Here is a 6,025-nt window from a genome sequence, read left to right on the forward strand (position 1 = left end):
AGTCCTACTATTAATGCTTACTTATTATGAAGGTGGTTACTCTACTTTCTAGGATATCAAGTGAATGTGGTACCTCTTGGAATATGCTAAAACCAAATTGTCCTGAACAGTTATTCCTTCAAGGGTTGGGGACCCTTCAAAGTAATAATGTGATAAGGTACATCTCTCCAATAAGCCCAAATCTTCTAATTCTGACAAATGAACCAACACAGACTTTTGCCCTCTCTGCATCATTATGAAGATAATTAGTCAAGATTTAATGACAGCATACTCTCCATATCCAATAAAGGCTTTAAAAAAAGATGAAATGTTTGAAATTGCAGCAGGAAGATTTAAATTGGAAGTAATATCACTACAAACAGTTACCATGAAATACTTGTCCCTTCCTTTTAAATAGGGTTTGCTCACCTACCTGGGGTGATTGTTTGGTCTGACCTAGACAGAAAGACATATTAAAGTCTGTCCCTATCTTATGATTCTCTCAAAACTTATTCACAGATGACACAAATTTCTGAGGAAAGGGAACAAGGAGCATCCAAATAAAGGACAGTCCCTTCTGTTTTAAAGCTACATTACTCCTCATTCTCCTTTCCTATGCACACTTCATCCCTCACCCTAAAAAATGTGTGTCTAATAGATTGGCTCTCTCTTTAAATGCTCTATGTCGTCTCTACAAATCATCCTCTCCATACTGGTTCTATTGAGGGATAATTTGGAAGCGAGTCAGGTAAAAAGTATGTCTTCCATCTTCATAACTAAGTGACAGGACAGATAACTTTATCTTGTTGAGCTGGTTTTACAGTGTCTCACTGATGTCCATCCCATCTATTCCCATCTATCCCATCAGGAATTCCAGATCTAACTGGGCATTTTGCTTTCTTACTTGCCTCTGCCCCTTTTTGCCCCACCTTAAATGGCCATCCTCCAGACTTGATCTCTAGAAATCATCCTTCCCCCCTCCCCACACTCCCTCAAAGATTTCATATACTCACTTTTGGAAATCCACCTTGGGCCGAACTGTCCTGATTGGTGACTGAGTGATTTCAAACTCTCCTAACCAGCTACATATATTTATTGAACCCCTGACCATGTTTTGCATTCCCATCTGTAAGGAAACAAGCATTGATCAAACATCTACTACGTGCCAGGCAATGTGCTAAGCATTTTTACAAATAATAATCTCATTTTGTTTTCATAATGACCCTATGGAGTAGGTGCTATTTTACATTCAAGGAAAATGAAGTGAATTGAGGTTAAATTACTTACTCAAGGTCACACAGTAAGTATCTGAGGCCAAATTTGAACTCAGGTCTTCTCAACTCCAGGTTTTTAATCCACTAAATCAAGTAACTTCCTATTCTGACATCTTGCCACCTGTAGTATCACTACCCACATGCTCACCCACTATCAACCTCAACATTTTTCTACCTCTTGCTCTGGGAAAAGTAACCAAATCAATATTAACATTTATACTGGAAAGGGTTTAACTGTCCAAGTCTTTGCTAACAATCTCTGTGATTCCTTAGACGAAAATTCCCTTCCCTGGCCATAATTCTCCCCCGTGTGTTATATCTTCAGCTACTAGAATGTAAGCCCTGGAGTACAGAAACTATCCCATTTTTGGATTTGCATCCATAGCACCTAGCACAATACCTAATCCTTAGCCGACTCTTAACAATGCTTTTTAATTAATTAAATTAAATTAATTTAATCAGGCCTATGAAGCTGACTCGGATCTCTACTTCCTTTTGCTATTCAGAGGTCTGCCTATTTGTATATCAACAACTGAGGCTGTTATCACTGCTGTTCTTCCTAGATAGGGTTTGCTGTGAGTTAATAAGCCTCTACTATCAAACATCTCTGTTGTACTTTTATTTCCTCTTTGATATCTGGCTTCTCAGATATTCATTGTTTCTTCATTCCATTCAGTATTTAGTGTAAAGCCCTTTTGATCAGTTCCACATGTCTCCATGCAAACATGTATTCGTTGACTTTCACTGGTTTCATTCTATGCCCAGTTGATTGGCTTTGAAATCCAAATCCATTCACTGACGCTATCTTCCTATGGAGTTGTTCACTTATAATATGCATCTCACTTTTTCAAAGACTCTACCTTCAAATGACCAGAGCAGTGAAAAGACTACCTGTGCCATGAAATTTGCCCAGAACTTCACAATTCCTAAAAATGATTTTTAAATTCTTTCTGACACCATTACTTTCCATACACACACACACACACACACACACACACATATACAAGGTGTGTGTGTGTATGCCAACAGAAATGGGTAGCACATGTCATTTAACAAGCCCTAGGAGGCTCTCCAATCACATCCCAGAAGACAATACATCCTAGGAAAGCTCCCTGGTCTTCATGTCAGACTGATGCACAGCCACCTCAGGATAAAAGAGAATTATCAAGCACTGGAACTCATCTGTTGTTGTTGTTACTACTTTTTAAATACTCCTTTTTAATTTTGAGTTCCAAATTCTCTCCCTCCATCCAGCTTCTCCCCAACTCACTGAGAAGACAAACAATATGAGACCTATATCTGTGAAGTCACGCAAAACATATTCTCATACTGAAAAAAAAACCTGTTGCAGAAAAAAAAGCAAGAAAATATTTTTAATGAAAAATTTGTTTCAATCTATACTTAATCAGTTATTTCTCTGGAGGTAGATAAACTTTTCCATTGTGCATCCTTGGAATTGGTATGGATCATTGTTTTGATCAGAGTACCCAGGACACAGTTGACTATTGTCACAATGTTGCTGTTACTGTATACAATATTCTGATTCTGCTCACTTTACTTTTTTGTAGTTCATGTATCTTTTCAGATTTTTTCCGAACCCATCCTTCTCATCGTTTCTTATGCCACAAAAGTGTTCCATCCACAACTTGTTCAGCCATTCCCCAACTGATCCCCTTAACTGAGGCATCCCCTCAAATTCTAAATCTTTGCCACCACAAAAAGAGCTACAATAAATATTTTTTACATGTAGGTCTTTCTTTTTTTTCTTTGATCTCTTTGGGATACAGCCTAGTGGTGGTATTTTTGGACTAAAGGGTACGCACAGTTTTATAACCTTTTGGGCATAGTCCCAAAGTATTCTTCAGAATGGCTGGAGCAATTCACAACTCTACCAACAATGCATTAGTGTCCCTATTTTTCCACATCCTCTTCAGCATTTGTCATTTTCCTTGTTTCCATGTTAACTGATCTGATTAATGTTAAATGGTACATAAGATTTGTTTTAATTTTCCTTTCTCTCTTAGTGATTGAGAGCATCTTTCTATATGATCATCAGTAGTTTTGATTTCTTCTGAAAACTGCCTGTTCATATACTTTGAGCATTTGTCATTGGGAAATGGTTCTTAGTTTTATAAATTTGACTTAGTTTCCTGTATGATTGTGAAATGTTTGTTACATTTTTATTAAAGAAACTTGCTGTAAAAAAAATTGAATTTCCTTCTAATTTTACCTGTATTGGTTTTGTTTATGCAAAAACTTTTTAATTTCGTATGATCAAAATTCTACCTCCCATGATCCTCTCTATCTTTGGTTTGGTCATGTAATCTTCCTTTATCCATAGATCTGACAGGTAATTTTTCCATGCTTCCTCAATTTGCTTTTGTGCTGATCTTGTGAGATCTTGGTCTATTCCAAGTTTCTGCCATACTACTTTCCAGTTTTCCCAGTAGTGTTTGTTCAATAGTGAGTTCTTGACCCAAAAGCTTGGATGTCATGTTTATCAAACACTAGATTACTGTGGTCATTTATCTTTGTATATTGTGTACATAACCTAATCCACTAATCAACCACTCTATTTCTTATCCAGTACTACATAGTTTTGATGATACTTTGTAATATCATTTGAAATCTGGTACTTCTAAGCCACCTTCTTTTGCATTTTTTATTGATTCTCTTGATATTCTTGACCTTTTGTTTTTCCAGAAGAATTTTGTTATTACTTTTTCTAGCTCTATAAAATAATTATTTGATAGTTTGATTGGTATGGCACTGAATAAGTAAATTAATTTAGAAAGAATTGTCATTTTTATTATATTGGCTCAGCTTATGAATTTCTCCAATTGCTCAGACATGATTTATTTTTATGAAGTGTTTTGTAATTGTGTTCATAAGTTCCTGAGTGTGTTTTGGCAGGTAGACTCCCAAGTTTTTATATTGTCTGCAGTTTTTTAAATGGAATTTCTCTTTCTACTAAGTTTTGTTGATAATATAAAAATATTGATGATTTATTTTAACTTATCTACTATAACTTTGCTAAAGTTGTTAATTGTTTTAACTAGTGTTTTAGTTGATTCTCCAAGTATATCATCACATTATCTGCAAAGACTGATACCTCATTGCCTATTCTTATTCCTTCAATTTCTTTTTCTTATCTTATTGCTATAAAGCTAGTGTTTCCAGCATAACATTAAATAATAATGGTGATAATGGACATCCTTGCTTCACCTTGAATCTTATTGATAAGACTTCTAGTTTACTCCCATAACAGATAATGTTTGCTCTTAGTTTTAGAGAGATATACTTATTATTCTAAGAAAACTCCATTTATTCCTATGCTTTCTAGTGTTTTTAATAGGAAGGAGTGTTGTATTTTATCAAAAGCTTTTTCTGCATCTATTGATATAATCATATGATTTTGTTGGTTCTTGTCATTGATATAGTCAGTTATGCTCATAGATTTCCTAATATTGAATGAGTCCTGAATTATTGATCCAAATCCTACCTGATCAGCTTATAACCTTTGTGATTTATTGCGGTAGTGAGAAAATCATAGATACAAATGTGCTGGATATTATTGGATCATAAGAAATGACAAAAGGGAAGATTACAGAGAGACCTGGAAAGAATTCTATGAATGGATACAGATTGAAATGAACAGAACCAAGAGAATAATTTATATGTTGTAGAGAAAAACAACTTTCAAAGACTTTAAGATCTCTGCTGAATGTTATAACCAACCATGACTCCAGAGGATTATTGAGCAAACTTACTACCCACCTCTTGACAGAGGGGTGCTGGACTCAAGAATCAAAATTAGACATACATTTTTGGGCATGGCAGATGTTTGGATCTGTTTTGCTTGACTGTATTTGGTTTACTAAAAGGATTTTATTTTCATTTTTTTTATTGGTGAAGGAGGGAATTCTGGGAAAGGAGGGAATTCATGTAGTGAAAGGGAATTAGAAACAGGGCCCCCAAAAAAAGGGGATGTCGCTGAAACATTTTTAAATGCACATAGGAAGACTGAAGGAAATTTTAAAGGAAATACAAACAGAACAGCTTTGAAAGAAACATTTTGAATTTCATATACTTTTTTTAAAGCAAGTGGTAGTGTTCACTTCAGCTGCACATATGCTAAAGTTGAATTTTACAGAGATTAGCATGACTCCTGCATAAGGAAGACATACAAATATATGACGTGTTTCATATTTTCTCTCCAAAAAAAGCAAACTACACAAAACATTCATATTTTCATGTAAAATTCTTTTTTTCTATTTTTACATATGAAAATGTTTTTGGTATTAAATTCAGATAAAAAATTTTAATATGTTTGAAAATTTCTTCTGTTATCCTTATAGACAAGATGGAGAGATACAGACTAGGAGACAATAAAATTAGTCGGGTTCAGAACTGAATGAATGATTAGACCCAAAGAGTGATCATTAATCAATCAATTTCTATCTAAGAGAGTAGTTCCTCAAGGATCAACACATGGCCCTATTCTCATCAATGCTTTTATCAGTGATTTAGATAAAGGCATGGATGGCACTTTCCAAATTAAATTAAGTGAGGAGAGATAATTAACTCACTAAGTCAGTGCTTCTTTAACTGTAGGTCACTCCATGTGGGGTCATGAAAATTTGGGTAACAGAAAAGATTTCTGAAAGCACAATGACCAAAAATTAATTAAAAATCAAACATGTAATAAATCTGATATGTTTCTGGCAATGCTTTCCCAATTTGTATCATGCAACTTCACTGCAACCTTGGTT

At 34.8% G+C, this 6,025-nt stretch overlaps 1 pseudogene; it reads left to right on the top strand.

Moving 5' to 3' along the window:
- Positions 1 to 5,365: 5,365 nt before the first annotated feature.
- On the top strand, positions 5,366 to 5,466 carry LOC140502877 (U6 spliceosomal RNA; annotated as a pseudogene).
- Positions 5,467 to 6,025: the final 559 nt, after the last annotated feature.

The sequence above is a fragment of the Notamacropus eugenii genome, chromosome 4, assembly GCF_028372415.1.
Source record: "Notamacropus eugenii isolate mMacEug1 chromosome 4, mMacEug1.pri_v2, whole genome shotgun sequence".
In the NCBI taxonomy this organism is placed as follows: domain Eukaryota; kingdom Metazoa; phylum Chordata; class Mammalia; order Diprotodontia; family Macropodidae; genus Notamacropus; species Notamacropus eugenii.